The sequence below is a fragment of the Lissotriton vulgaris genome, chromosome 5, assembly GCF_964263255.1.
Source record: "Lissotriton vulgaris chromosome 5, aLisVul1.2, whole genome shotgun sequence".
Lineage (NCBI taxonomy): Eukaryota > Metazoa > Chordata > Amphibia > Caudata > Salamandridae > Lissotriton > Lissotriton vulgaris.
Genome location: NC_141693.1, coordinates 2029577204 through 2029591411, shown reverse-complemented (window position 1 = coordinate 2029591411; position 14208 = coordinate 2029577204). Strand labels below are relative to the sequence as shown.

General features: G+C 46.3%; 1 protein-coding gene across 3 annotated transcripts in view; it reads right to left on the bottom strand.

The window, feature by feature from the left end:
• Window positions 1–14208, bottom strand: part of CERCAM (cerebral endothelial cell adhesion molecule) — a 202271-nt gene that overhangs the window by 113035 nt on the left and 75028 nt on the right. The gene's annotated exons all lie outside the window — the stretch shown is intronic.

Below are 14208 nucleotides of genomic sequence, written 5' to 3'. Positions count from 1 at the left end.
AAGGCATTTTCTGTATATATTGATATCAGTGGATTTAAAAAGAAAAAAAACATAAATTAATAACTGGCTTAAACAAACATTATTAATTTCCATCTTAAAGGTATCTACTGCAGGAAATAGGGTTCATATTGTTAGGAGCCTCTTAAAAACAAGGACTGACAAAGGCAATAGGTCAGGTATTGCAGCCATTCTTTTGATCATCCGTCATCACAGTGCCATGATAGCCCTTCAATTCACACCCTCCTGTACTGAAGAGAAGTTCTTTTTCCTCAAGTCTCTCAAAAGATAATTTACAGTGGCAAAGTCTTGTATGTAGCTGGAAAAGTAACTGGCCATGCCACAAAACAAACGCACCATGGAAACATCTTGTGGCAGATCCGCATTTGACAGCACTTGAACTTTACCAGGATCTGGGGTCAAAAGACACGGCCAAAGAATGATAGCTTTGTTCTATGGAACTCACACTCGCCTGCATTCACAAGTCAAACCTGCTTCAGCAAGCATATGACGCACTTGTGTAAAAGCTTTATCGTGTTCTTTTTGCATAGCTGTATGGTACATCAAATGACTTTTTGAAACAGTTCTGCAGCGGATGACACACCAAAACCTACTCTTTTGTATTACAGACCAATGTGTATAGAAAAGGTGTAACGTACCTGCACTCTTCTTTAAGCTCCAAGTGATGATAACCTTTGCTGCATTCATGTCAGCAATGTGTGAACCAGGATGTTGTTCTCATTCAATTGCCTTATTTGCCTGATGCATGTCAACGCATATGCGTACAGCTCCTTCACTGTCCTTTTTAGGCACTACTACTATGGGAGAAACCTATTGTGTTGGACAAGTAGAACACTCGATAATATTATGCTTAAGTAACAATTCAAGTTCTTTCTCAACAGTTTCTTGCAAATGAAAAGCAATTTGTCTATGTCTATGAGTAACAGGATGGACATCCTCATTATTATGCAACTTTACTTTCATAGTTTTTAATTTTCCCAAACCGCAAAATAACAAAGGAAACTGGCTTACATTTCATGGTGAACGTTCATGTTGCAATAAAAAAAATCTGTCACATATCAGCAGCTGTGCTGTGCTGAAACTGAGTAGACAGGCAGTTGATGCCGTGCTTTGAAGCACATGGATGGATGCTTGCACCCTTGTTTTCTTATGTTTCATTGTTGCCACAAATTAACTTTGAATTTTTAAGGGCGTCAATGCAGCCCAAGAAAACACTTTATTTTCATTGTATTTCTCCTCAGGCATAATGTTTATTGATGCACCACAGTCGATAATGAAAAGTATCGAACAACCATTTATTTTCAGTGTAATCATCAGATACTGTTTGAATGACTTTGGGGCTTTGGCATGTCGAACTTTCTTCGACTGACATTTTCCTTCACAAGCGGCTAAACCAACATGAACACGTTTTTTGAGGTAAACATCTACATGGGACAATCATTTTCTTTACTTCATTTGATAATGATATAGAAGAACTGTTTGACGATGATCTAGATGACTATCAACTTTGTTAAGTATCGATTTTTCTAAACTGATGTCGCCGCTTGATCTTGTGGGTATGTGTCGAACATTGCTTCTGGAATGTTCTTGGGGGCCATTTTGTTTTTGAAACACTTTTTCCTTTGCTTTGCAAACCATCACAAACTGGTTCACCTTCCCACAGTCTTTACTTATCTGTCCAAGAGTAGGACATTTTCCTTTGTGTGAAAACAAAAATCAACATCTTAAACAGAACTTCTTTTTAGGTGTAGACATCACTTTGTGCCCTTCAGTCTTTTGTTTTGGCTTACTTCTCACACTCATGAGGGATTCATTCTGGGCACCTCCAGCCTCCATGTCAGCACCTTGTCTTTCAGCACGCTCTTCAGCTCTGGCAGCCGTCAACTCTCGCTCCAGACTAAGAGGATCTCTCATCATCCGCCTTCTAAATGAATTTGACAAACATCTGTCAAAAACTCTAACACATATAGCTTCTTCATAATTAAATTCATTGGTCTTACAAGGTTTGATAAGTGTGAAATTCTTGTTTGAAGATGTAGAGTTCATAGTTAACATTTGGCATTGGATTTAATTGGAGATTTAATACTTTTTAATATGACATGTGATTTCTTCATTAGTTCGCTGCACTTTCCTTATGACTTCTTTTGCACCATCACCAGAAAGATTTTTGAGTTATTTTCAATCTCTTTAAGTGCATCAATGAAATCATAAAATGTCTCTATCCACACAATCCATCTATAGCCAATATTTCGCTTTTTGACGGTATCAAATGGTGGTGGTTTCAGGAAAGCGGCAGCGTTGTAGCCATTCCTGGGAGTGGCAGACATTAAAGGTGGAGCTGTCCTTGGCTCCCTTGGCTGTTCATCTTGAACCTGCTATGTGAGCCATTTCTAAGGCCTTGAGATGTGCCGGCCTCTTGATAATCCTTGATGACTTTTGGAAAAGCAGCCTCTGTCTTTGCCTCCATCGTAAAAGCTGTATTAACAAGGGCAGCTCATAGCTGTAAGCTAGGAGAGGCAAAGGACAAAAATAAAAGAATGAAACATTTTTATTATAATTTTATTTTTAGCTCTGCGGGCTGTCAGCTGAGGGAGGGGTGTGGCCTCCCATACTGATGCTGCAGCACCAGAGAGCGGGGGGGACGGTGGTTTGCACTGCCACATGCGTATGACGAATATTAATAGGGGGGTATTACCCAGTTAAGGTTACGGGGACCTGGGTTGACAAATTAGTGACAGGAAGGGGTCCCAGTAGCATAGGAACAATAACCACAAAGATAAAATTGAATCAACGAAACAAAAATTAAGTCCACATTGTTTTATTCACAATGGGAGAGCATATTGAATATACAATGTTTCAGAGCAATGAATTAGTGGTTTTCACAGTGCCCCAAAGCAATGGAAAAGGGGAGGGTGGTGTGTGATTGCGTGAGGAAGTAGTGAAAGAAGGAAGGAAAATTCTTAGGTGATGGTGTAATCAACAAATATAACTCATTTGTCTATGTTACAAAGTATGTACAAAGAACAGGACCGTTAGGTTCATACAAATGTTTCAAACAAAAATCATCCTCCACAAGGTTCAATAAATGAAAACAATGGGGCGTGGAGTCGATATTCAAGGGCAGATGGTTGTCGACGTTTCGACCCTCATACGTGCAGATAGTAGTAATCTTGCTGCGGGGTCTTCATCAGGACTGGAAGGTTGGGACACATAACCTATTATATAAAAATATATATTTTATTTTATATTAGAGACGGGAAGGTGCATCCCTAGATCTATCAAGGACAAGAAAGCACATCAGCCCATAGTGGGATCAGTTGGGGTTATTAATTAACAGAGTCCCGCCCAAATTACTGGGACATTTGATGGGATAGCTGCGTTGCGCTAAGAAGTCACAACTATTTAATACATGTTCAAGACAATGAGGTCACGAGCAGTTGAGGATAAGCCAGCCGACATGGGTGGACAGGGTCAGATAATTCTGATTTAAACACGGAATTACATATTAAATCCGGAGGGTTAGGACCAAAGTACCATTTTGAAATCACATGTTGAGCGCGTCAAGACTGGTTAATGCTAGTCATAAAATCATCGACTGTTAAACTTACCACATACGTGGTATAGACAGGACCCGATGTGGTGTATTTTAAAGGTCGATATTGATGATCTATGGGGTTAAAATGTACAATTAGACAGTACAATATTTAGTTGAAAAGGAGGGTGGAAGGGTCGCGGGTCTTAGCGGCAAGTGGTGGATGACTCACCGTAATGTAAAACATACGTTGAGTGTAGTTGCTCAAGAGCCGGTCGTGGTCCTAGATACCAACGATAATATGAAGTCTGTCAAATATAATGAGAGTTGACATTTAGGGAATCTTAAAAAACCTCAAGGCATCGGACTTATTGATGCAGTTGAGGAGGGAACACTCACCCAGTCGCCGTATAAGAAAAACGTCCGACGGGAAACGCGTTGGGATTGCAGTCTGGTTGGGAGAATATTCTTGACGAGTCTAGAAAAGGAGGGTCAAAATGAGATTAGGGACAGAGCCAGCACGAGGATTAAATCGGCTAAGGCTCGTAGATGAGCGTCTATGGAATTGGGAAGATGCTTACCAGACACGGAATGAATCACATCCTGATCGCTGCTCCAAATCGCAATGGCGAGGTTGGGTTCCGGGTTTGGTGATATCACCATGGGAACGCGGTCACGTGGTACAGACTACCCGTGTCAGCATAGTAGAAGGACTAATTGCGTTGCTAGGTTGCAGCGTATAAACAATGAGCATAGTAGAAAGACTATTTGCGTTACCAGGTAACGCTGGACTCAGTAATTTAACCAGGACAAGCCGCATCCTTCAATGGACAGCATGTATATTGAATGCATGATCTAATCCTAAGTACAGCGTAAATAGCGTGTCAAGGACAAGCATTGTTGTAGGTGGTTAATAAATTTCTGGTAGCGAAGAGCGCGTGACACATTAACAATGGCAATTGAGCAATCATCACGTGGATAGGTGAGTAAAACATTCAAAACGCGGATTTACCCTTGGATACTATATTAAGAACCGGGAGTGGCGTACCTCTCACAAGAGGGTAAAGACCACATCACAAGGCATTATTGTACTGAGCATATAGTTACCAGAAAGGGTCATACATTAGGAGATTGCTGAAATTGCTATACATTTTTTAAAATATCACATCATAAGAATTATGGCGTACCACTCACATGAGGGTAAAGGCCACATAAATAGTAAATGAGAAGTATTCAGGACAGGGTGGCTAACTGAGAGAAGGAGCTGTCTTGTTCATTAAGCCCGGACTCTATTGAATCAAATGTGTACATCCATTTTAGCTCACGGGTATTGAGGATGTTGGCGATGTTTCCACCCCGGGGTCCCAGTGTGGCTTTTTCAATGATTACCCACTTAAGACTTTCTGGTGAGTGCCCAGCTGTAGAGAAATGATCCACCATTGGTGCGCCCTGCACTTGACATCGGATTCTACTCATGTGTTGGAGTATCCTCACTTTGGCTTTTTGCTGTGTTTGGCCAATGTATATCAGTAGACACGGACATAGGATGGCATAGATGATGTTTGCGGAATTGCAATTGGTGTGTGTCTTGATGGGAATTGTATGATGACGATATGTAAATTCTTTGGTCTGAATTGTGCTGTCACATGCTTTGCAGCTGCCACATCTGAAATGTCCAACTACCGGAGGTAGGTTCCACAGAGTGGTGACGGTAGGGTCCATTGGTGTCTTGAGGAAGGAGCGGACCACATGGTCTTTTACACTTCTTGCTTTTTTGAAAGCATGTAGAGGCGGGTCAGTTTGCTTGATGTCATCTGATATAAGTTCGCAGTGGTGGTTGATTATACGTTTTATTTTGTTACTTTTCGTGTTAAAAGTAGTGACGCATACAATTCTTTGTTCTGGTTGGTCTTCATCAGTTTTTGGGTTCAATAACTCTTCTCGAGGGTAGAACCAAGCCCTCTTCCGGGCTCGCTTGATTAGTTGTTTTGGATAGCCTCTGCTTAAAAGTCTCTGTTTCAGTTCTTCTGATTCTGTGAAATAGTGATCTTTGTTAGAGCAATTCCGACGAATGCGTAGGAATTGCCCGAAGGGCAAATTGTCTCGTAGGGCTCTCGGATGGTGGCTGTCGTAATGTAGCAGCAAATTCCTTTCAGCGGGTTTGCGGTACAGCGTGGTTAATAGGTGTCCTGAGTTCTCATAAATGGTGAGGTCCAAAAAGTTTATTTGGTGGTTGTCAGATTGGATAGTAAATTTCAAAAATTGAGACTGATTATTCAACCAATTAAAAAACAAGGTTAGTTCTTCCAGACTGCCGTTCCAAATCAGTAAAATGTCGTCTATATATCTCATCCAGAGACCCAGGTGGTCTCTGAATCGATTGACCTGGTTAAGCACCGTGTCTTGCTCAAAGGCTGCCATATATAGGTTGGCTACATCTGGAGCAAAAGGGGCCCCCATTGCTACTCCAGATGTTTGGATGTAGAATTTATCCTTGAAAATAAAGAAGTTCTTAGTCATGGCTATACGGAGTAGAGCCACAATGAATTCGGTCGGCACTTGAACCGGTGCTGGTCGCTGGTGCAGGCAACGTGTGATAATCATTAATGCTTCATGTTGAGGAATGCACGTATATAGCGACACAACGTCGCAGGTGGCCAGTCGTTGCTGTTGTGTATCAAAGGCTACATTTTCCACGATGTTTATGGTGTGCATGGTGTCACGCAAGTAGGCTGGAGTGGCCTCTGCAATCGGTTTAAGAAAGAAATCAATATACTTTCCAAGGGGCTCAAGAATAGAGCCGCACCCTGAAACAATTGGACGACCCGGAGGGTCAGCCATGGATTTGTGAATCTTGGGTATAGTATAGATTGTGGCCAATCGTGGATGCTGTTTATTCAAAAAATTGAACTCCAGTTCCGATAGGAAACCTTGATCACGACCAGCTTGGGTTATCTCAAGAATTTCTAAAGCAATTGCTTTCGAAGGGTCCGATCGTAGTTGTTGATAACTAGTTCCATCGTTTAGTTGACGGAGGATTTCCGATTCATAAGAGGTAACATCCTGCACCACAATGGCACCGCCCTTGTCTGCGGGTTTGATAACAAGTTGCTCGTTATGAGCCAGTGATTGTAGGGCCAGTTTTTCATTTTTACTGGTATTGTATCTGGTGAAGCATTTGGTTCCCAGGAGCTGTAGTACATCTCTCAGAACAACCGATTCATAGGCCAAAATCTTGTGTGACATGACACTATTGAACGGGACAAAGGTGGATGGGGATCTAAGCCCAGTCACAGATGATTGGATAATTGGTGCAGAGTTACGAAAAAAGTATTTTAACCTTATTTTTCGGAAAAATTGAAAAAGTTCAGCGCGGATGATGAAAGCGTCAGGGTGGTTAGTGGGTACGTATGATAATCCTTTTCCCAGTATTTTGATTTCATCATCACTCAGGGCTAGTTTAGATATGTTCACAACAGGGCTTACAGCCACCGGGGGGGCACCTCCCAGTAGTCTTAATCGGGGTTGATTATCAGAGTTAGTTACCATCTGTAAGTTTTGTTGCAGGTAACACGTTCCCCGTGTTGTGGTTCTGTCTGAAAGTGTACCTGTTTCTGTGGTTGGCCACGACCTCCATTCCATGCATTTGTGCTTTGTTGAGATCCACGCGGTTGGCCGCGTTGTCAGTTGTTGCTTCTGCCACGAGGGGGGCGCCATGACCCCTGGCGTTGCCCTAAAAAAGGGTTGTATTGATACTGTTGGTGGTACCCAGAATCTGGATAGCCCTGCTGGAAGCTGGGACCCGGTTGTTCTTGCTCGCCCTCCGAGCTGTATGAGGAGTCAGAGAAAGTATAATAGTTTTGTCTGCCTCTGGGTGTTCCCCGGCCTCGGTTGGTAAATCTGCCTTGATGGTCTTGTCGGAAATAATCCTCTTGTAGATAAGGATAGGTTTTCTTCTTATCATACAGCCTAATGGCGCGTGCCAATTTCTCAAGTTTACGGTTTTGGGTTGTTAGATCGAAATCCTTGAGTGTGGCCTCTAAATTGGTTAAGGTTTCCTTTGCACTTGCGAAATTGGCATCAGCCGATATTTCTGCTTTTAAGGTTTTAATTTCAGCCGTAATTAGTTGGATTTGTTCAGCGGCAGTTTCCACGCCAAGGACCATCCAATGACGGGAGCAGTTATTCGCGACGTGGCTAAATCCCTCTCTGAATTTTGGTACCTCCACAAAGATGGCGGGTTCGATCTTTATTTGCAACCCGATGGGAATGATGTTTTCCTTGAGGTACTTCGTTAGAAGATGGCCGTGCCACCGAGTGCGGACCAGCTTTTTCTCCAACCGCTCGAGACGGGAAATTTTGTCTTTCAACGTTGTTTGGGTCTTCTAGTAATTTGTCTATATAATCCTCAGAGTAGGATAGAAGTTCTGCCATGATGTGCACTGTTCAAATGAATTGAACATAAAATGAAACCTCGCAGACCATTGTCTGCTCGAAGTAGAATATTAATAGGGGGGTATTACCCAGTTAAGGTTACGGGGACCTGGGTTGACAAATTAGTGACAGGAAGGGGTCCCAGTAGCATAGGAACAATAACCACAAAGATAAAATTGAATCAACGAGACAGTTTGGCCAGCCCTCTAGGACTGGTCTAACCAACACAGGCTCCGAGTCCATGTCTGAGCGCCGAACCGAGCGCTCCGACCAATCCCAGCGCTGCTCACATGCTGTGAATACTATTACTAATACTATTCCCAGCATGTGAGCAGCGCTGGCATTGGGAGCTGGGAGCCTGCTCAGTGTGCAGCAGTTCCTGGACGGGAAGCAAGGATCGGGAGCAAAGCGGCCGTCAGAGCAGGTAAGTTTTATCTATTTTTATTTCTGTTTATTTATGTGTGTTTACCCTCTCCCTGCCCCACCACTTTGCAATGTGAGTGGCCGCTCCTGAGTATTTCACTATTCCAAGATATCTGCGACCGTTATGATTGTCGCCCACTGCTATGTTCCTGTTCCGACCGCCTTCACGGCCCTTCAGTCGGCTTGACAAGACTCATCAGCATCATAAGCACAATCCTTGTGCTAAGCCTGGCTTGCAGCACCTGGCGTTGAGGTTGTTTTACTCAGGTTATGGTGAGAAAATAACTGTTTATTCATAGGCATTTCTGTGCATTGCCTACCTCAACGGGCTTCTAATCGTAGCATTATCTTGCAATATGCTGTAGCTATTCACTGCTCGTTCAAAACCTGGTAGCATCCACCTTTAGAATTTTCGTTCCGTATTGCGTTTGACTTTATATTGCATAACAGTGCGGTACCTTTATGTACGGTTTGACCAGTAGGTTCTCAGTCACCGATATGTAGATTTCTTTGCAATGCTTCCGTTGTCTTCACCTGCTTTACAGTAGCTGGATTAGTGCTTTGACTCCACACACTAAGCAAAGCTTCCGTACTTCAACTGCAATACACGTGGCACGCACAAGCAGTGAACTCCATATTCTAAACCAGTCTTCATTGCATTCCGCTCTAACACTGATGTCATCGCTCTATGGAGTCCCTCAGGAGGCAAAAGGGTTCCATTTTTTTCAAACTAGCAAGACGCTACAATGCTGAGGCTGCAAATATCTGACCTACCCATGCCCTGCTCTGGACTGTTCCCATGGGGCAACAGGGTCAGAGCTGATTTGCATATCCCCATTGTCTAACCCAGGGTGGTGTGGAGTGCAAAAAAACGATGGATTTGGGCCCAGATCTTTTGACTGGGGGAGTGTGTGACATTGATCCACATTCAGTCCATCACTTGTTGTTTTTGCAATTACCGCCCTAAGTGCGCTGGGGATGCCCAGACGTGGGTCCCAGGCACTCCACACCACTTGAAGTCAAGCTAGCCGGGCTGATGAGAGGTGTTACCTCGAAACCGGTCCTCGGATGCTTGATTCCGTTCTGGGAAGGACATGGCTTTTGTAGTTCGGACTGGACTGTTCCCATGGGGCAACAGGGTCAGATCGCCATTGTCTAACCCAGGGTGGTGTGGAGTGCAAAAAAACGATGGATTTGGGCCCAGATCTTTTGACTGGGGGAGTGTGTGACATTGATCCACATTCAGTCCATCACTTGTTTTTGCAATTACTGCTCTGGTAAAGGCTGGGGAACAGAGGCGGAAGTGCATGGAAAACATTAGCATTATCACCTGAAGGCGCCCTACCTTTATTGATATCAGCTCTCGCTACGAGGTTTTCGTTCGAGCGGGGTTGGCCAGAGGAAGGACTGGCCTGCAGGCAGACCAGACCTTCCGGCTCTACCCCAGAGTTGCCCACAGATGGATAGTTCATTGAGGTGTGTCAGGGTTCAGTCATGGGTTCCTCAAGCAGAGATGGTGCCCAAAGGTTCCCTGGTTACTTTCACTTCTTAATAAGTGGTTCTGATATGCTGCACACTGATGCGCTATTTGAAGGACTGCACATGCTCAGTGCCGACTCAAGGTGGCTGTCTGAGTCTACCCTGAGGGGTTTTATATATAAAACTGAGGACATATAAGAATGTTCTGTCATAAAGAATCCTGCAAGGAAATGCTGTGTAATCTTCAACGTGCTAGCTGCTTGTATTTGAAGTAAAAAAAAACTACAGCCTGCTATGAACAAAAACAACAACCCTGTGGTCTATTGTTGGACTTGGCCCTTCTGGCAGGTTCCCCCCTGAACTTTTTGCCTGTTAGTGTTACATAATTATAGTGATTTCTGGTCTTTGCGCACTTTAGCACTGTGGCGCAGTGTAAAGTGCGTGCGCTCTCTGAGTGCGTGTGTGAGGTTGGCCTACCCTCCCATAGGAATGCATGGGGAATGTATGTCTCCATGTTAGTTCCTGATGTGTGGGGAGTGCAGGCTCGAGTTTGGTATGTGCGGACTCGTGTGATTAAATGCTGCGCGATGATGTGTGCGGCATGATTGTGTCTAGTGTGGAAGTGCCACTTCTAGAAGTTGGCCTGTCTGTGTAATAAAGTTGAAATGACTGGCTGGCTTGTGATTGGCTGGAGCTGGCTGGTGTGCCAGGCTCCAGGAGTCAGGATGGGTCTGCCCCGGTGGTGAATGGGAGATCTGCATGTTGATGGCCGGAGAGGAGTACACCTGGGACCTGAATAGGGCTGGGCTTTCCCCACACAATGCTGGCTCTGCCCCCTGTGGTGCGACTGATGACCCTAGCCTGTCCTGTGAATAGGGAGAGGGGCTGAGCAAAACAAAGTGCTCCAGAACCAGCTGCGTCTGGTTTTCCCCCAGCCTGTACCCTAGAGACAAGGGGATTTTGTGTATAAAATTAGGCTGTGACCTCATGTTCAATGTTCTTGTTTCCTGACTAGAATCTACCAGGGGTGTGCTGCTGCTGGGACCCTGGATGCCTGATGGACCTTGTGCTGAGATCCCTCTGCCTTGCCTGGGGGACTGGAGGACTTGCCTGGGCTGAGGAGCTGGTTGGTCCAGGTCTTTAGGCCCAGGACTTTCCCTTGTTTTTCCCCAGTGGCTCTGTGGAATTGGAGTTCTTTCTCCCCTAGCACCTGGGGCGCTCCTTCGCCATTTTTGCCCGTTTATTTCCACATTTTAATTGGCAGGAGCCTACCCTGCATTGTGCCCAGTGCGCAGGTGCCCACCCTGCATCTTCAAATTTTTTCATCATTTCAGCTGGTGCTCACCCCGCTTATTGGCATCTTTAACAGGTGCCCACCCTGTTTTATTTATTTATTTTATGGGAGCCTACCCCGTAGCAAAATCACCGCCGCTGGCCCGGGGGCTCAAAGTGAGGGCAGCGCTGCCATTGGCTGCCCAAACCGGAAGTCAGGCAAGCTGCGGCGTGATGTGGCCAGGCCCGCAACGAACAGGAAGTGGACTGAAAGAGGAGGCAGGCAGAGGAAATGTGTCTTGCGGCCTGGGGCTCCTGTGAGCGATGGAGAGCCCCGGGGCCGCCAGCAGGAGGCTGCGCAAGTTTTGCGGGGCTCCCATGACCAAGAGGGAGCCCCAGGAAAGGAGCTGGCAAGAGCCGCAGCGTAAACTATGCGGAGGGGGGCGCAAGGCACATGACCGCTGCCTGCCCCTGCTACGTGCTGAGAGCAGAGACCCCCGAGAGTGGTCCGGTAAGTTCAAAAGGGCTGGGGGGACTCCGCAGGTGCTGTTGCCCTGGCCGACCATGGCCCGGGAGGATCACGATGCAGAGTGGTTCCGCCAGGGAGCGAACAAATCCAACGATGGGGCCCCTGTATTTCAGAGAGCCAGATGGCTCCAAATGTTGTCCGAGCCTGAAGGGCTCCACCGTAGGGGCTTAGGTGGCTTCGAGAGCCCGAGGGGCTCCCGCCCATTTTCCGCCCCATTGCCTCCAGAGCCGGATTAGCTCTTAGGGGGGCCAGTTATTTTAAAGCCCCTGTCTTTGGGGGCATGATTATTTTAGGAGCCAGAGTGCTCCCAGGGGCATAGCTGATTTCAGAGCCTAGAGGGCTCCAACGCTGTACACTCTACGTATTTTCCGAGCCAGAAGGCTCCAACGTGCACAGTCCTTGTCCTAGGGTCAGTGAGAGCCCTATCGCAGTTTTGCTGAGTCTAAAGTCTACAGCTGCCCAGCAACTAGTGGGCAGCTGCACCGTTTAGGTTCTTTTCTTTCTAGGGGACTTGTTCTTTGGACTCAGGAGTGACTCGCACTCCTTGATCCCTACTTTGGCCTTCCCCAGCTACGCAGCACTTAGTGCCAGCTGCAGCGTTTAGGCCCCTTGCTATTGTCCCCAGCTGCCCAGCAAGTAGTGGGCAGCTGCTACGTTTAGGTTTTGGCGCAGTGGCGCGACCTGGACTTTGATGTGAGTTATGCGTTAAATGTGATTTCTGCTCTAATGTGATTTATGTGCTAAATGTGATTTATGCACTAATGCTTTGGGTGTTAGGAAATGTACTGTGTGTAGTATGTTTTGCGCACCCTGTGTACTGACACCTCTGAATGTGTTTTTACGCATCATGTGTGAAGCATCTGGCCTATACCCCTAAATGTATTTTTATGCTTAGGTGGTTGTTTTTCCTAGTATAGTAATGCTAGGGAGTTCATGGTTCCCTGCGTGATATTTTCCTAAGGTGGTTAGGGTTGCGTAGGTGGTACTTACATTTTACCAGTGGTTACTGGTTGTGTGCTACATTTGCTATTTGGTCTTACAATTATTCTATGTTCTAAGTGCTAGTTCTTAAAGGGCTTATTACTGACAGTGGCCCACGTGGCCCTGTCCCATGTACATAATCCCCTGTAAATTCCGCCCGTGCCTATGGCACATTGTAAAGTGTGTGTTTCTTATCTAATGTGCTTGGTATAATACAAAGCCTATTTTTATATATAACATTGTGTGGAGTTCCTTTTGTGGGGGGGCCTTGGGTGTTGTTGCTGGGGTGCGTGCGCAAATACTTAACTTACATTACCTCCGGGGTAAGCCTGACTGCTCGTGTCACACTACCAAGAGGGTGAGCAGGGTTTATCTTGCCGTGTAACTCCCTTGCCCTGACTAGAGTGGCGGTTTCTGCCTGACTTTGGTGCAAGACTCAGCCAACCGGAAATCCCATTTCTAACATCTATGTAATGCACGTGCTGTGGCACTGAAGGAGTCTTATCACCTGGGTGTGTAACTGAGAGCAGTAATGATGTGTTAACACATAATTTACAGAAAAGTATGTGCCCTTCAGCATGAGGACTATATTTACACCACACACCTACTGTGCCCTCCTTCTTTAGTTGTACCCCACTTTCCTTCCACCTTCCCTCCCTTTCTATAGTCTCTACCCCTGTCCCAGATGTTCTCTGCTTTTTTCTTTCCTCTCTCTTCCTCTGTCTCTTCTTTAGAAAGCACAGGTCTCAAATTTAAGTGTGTGGTACCGGACCTATGGATTCACTTCCTCCCTCCACCTCCTCTGCCTGGAGGTGGTATCTCACCTGTAGATACATCCCCCTCTGCCTGGAGGTGGTACCTCACCTGTGCATCCATCCCCCTCTGCCTGGAGGTGGTACCTCACCTGTGGATCCATCCCCCTCTGCCTGGTGGTGATACCTCACCTGTGGAGCCATCCTCCTCTGCCTGGTGGTGGTACCTCACCTGTGGACCCATGCCCCTCTGCCTGGAGTTGGTACCTCACCTGTACATCCAACCCCCTCTGCCTGGAGGTGGTACTTCACCTGTGGTCCCATTCCCCTCTGCCTGGAAGTGATAGTTCACCTGTGGACCCATCCCTCTCTGCCTGGAGGTGGTACCTCACCTGTGCATCAATCCCCATCTGCCTGAAGGTGGTACCTCGCCTGTAGATCCATCCCCCTCTGCTGGGAGGTGATACCTCACCTGTGGATCCATCCCCCTCTTCCTGGGGGTGGTACCTGACCTGTAGATCCATCCCCCTCTGCCTGGAGGTGGTACCTCACCTGTGGATCCATGCCCCTCTTCCTGGGGGTGGTACCTCACCTGTAGATCCATCCCCATCTGCCAGGAGGTGGTACCTCACTTGTGGACCCATCCCCCTCTGCCTGGAGGTGGTACCTCACCTGTAGATCCACCCTCTTCTGCCTGGAGGTGGCACCTCACCTGTAGATCCAGCCCCCTCTGCCTGGAGGAGGTACCTCACCTGTAGATCCACCCTCTTCTGCCTGGAGGTGGCACC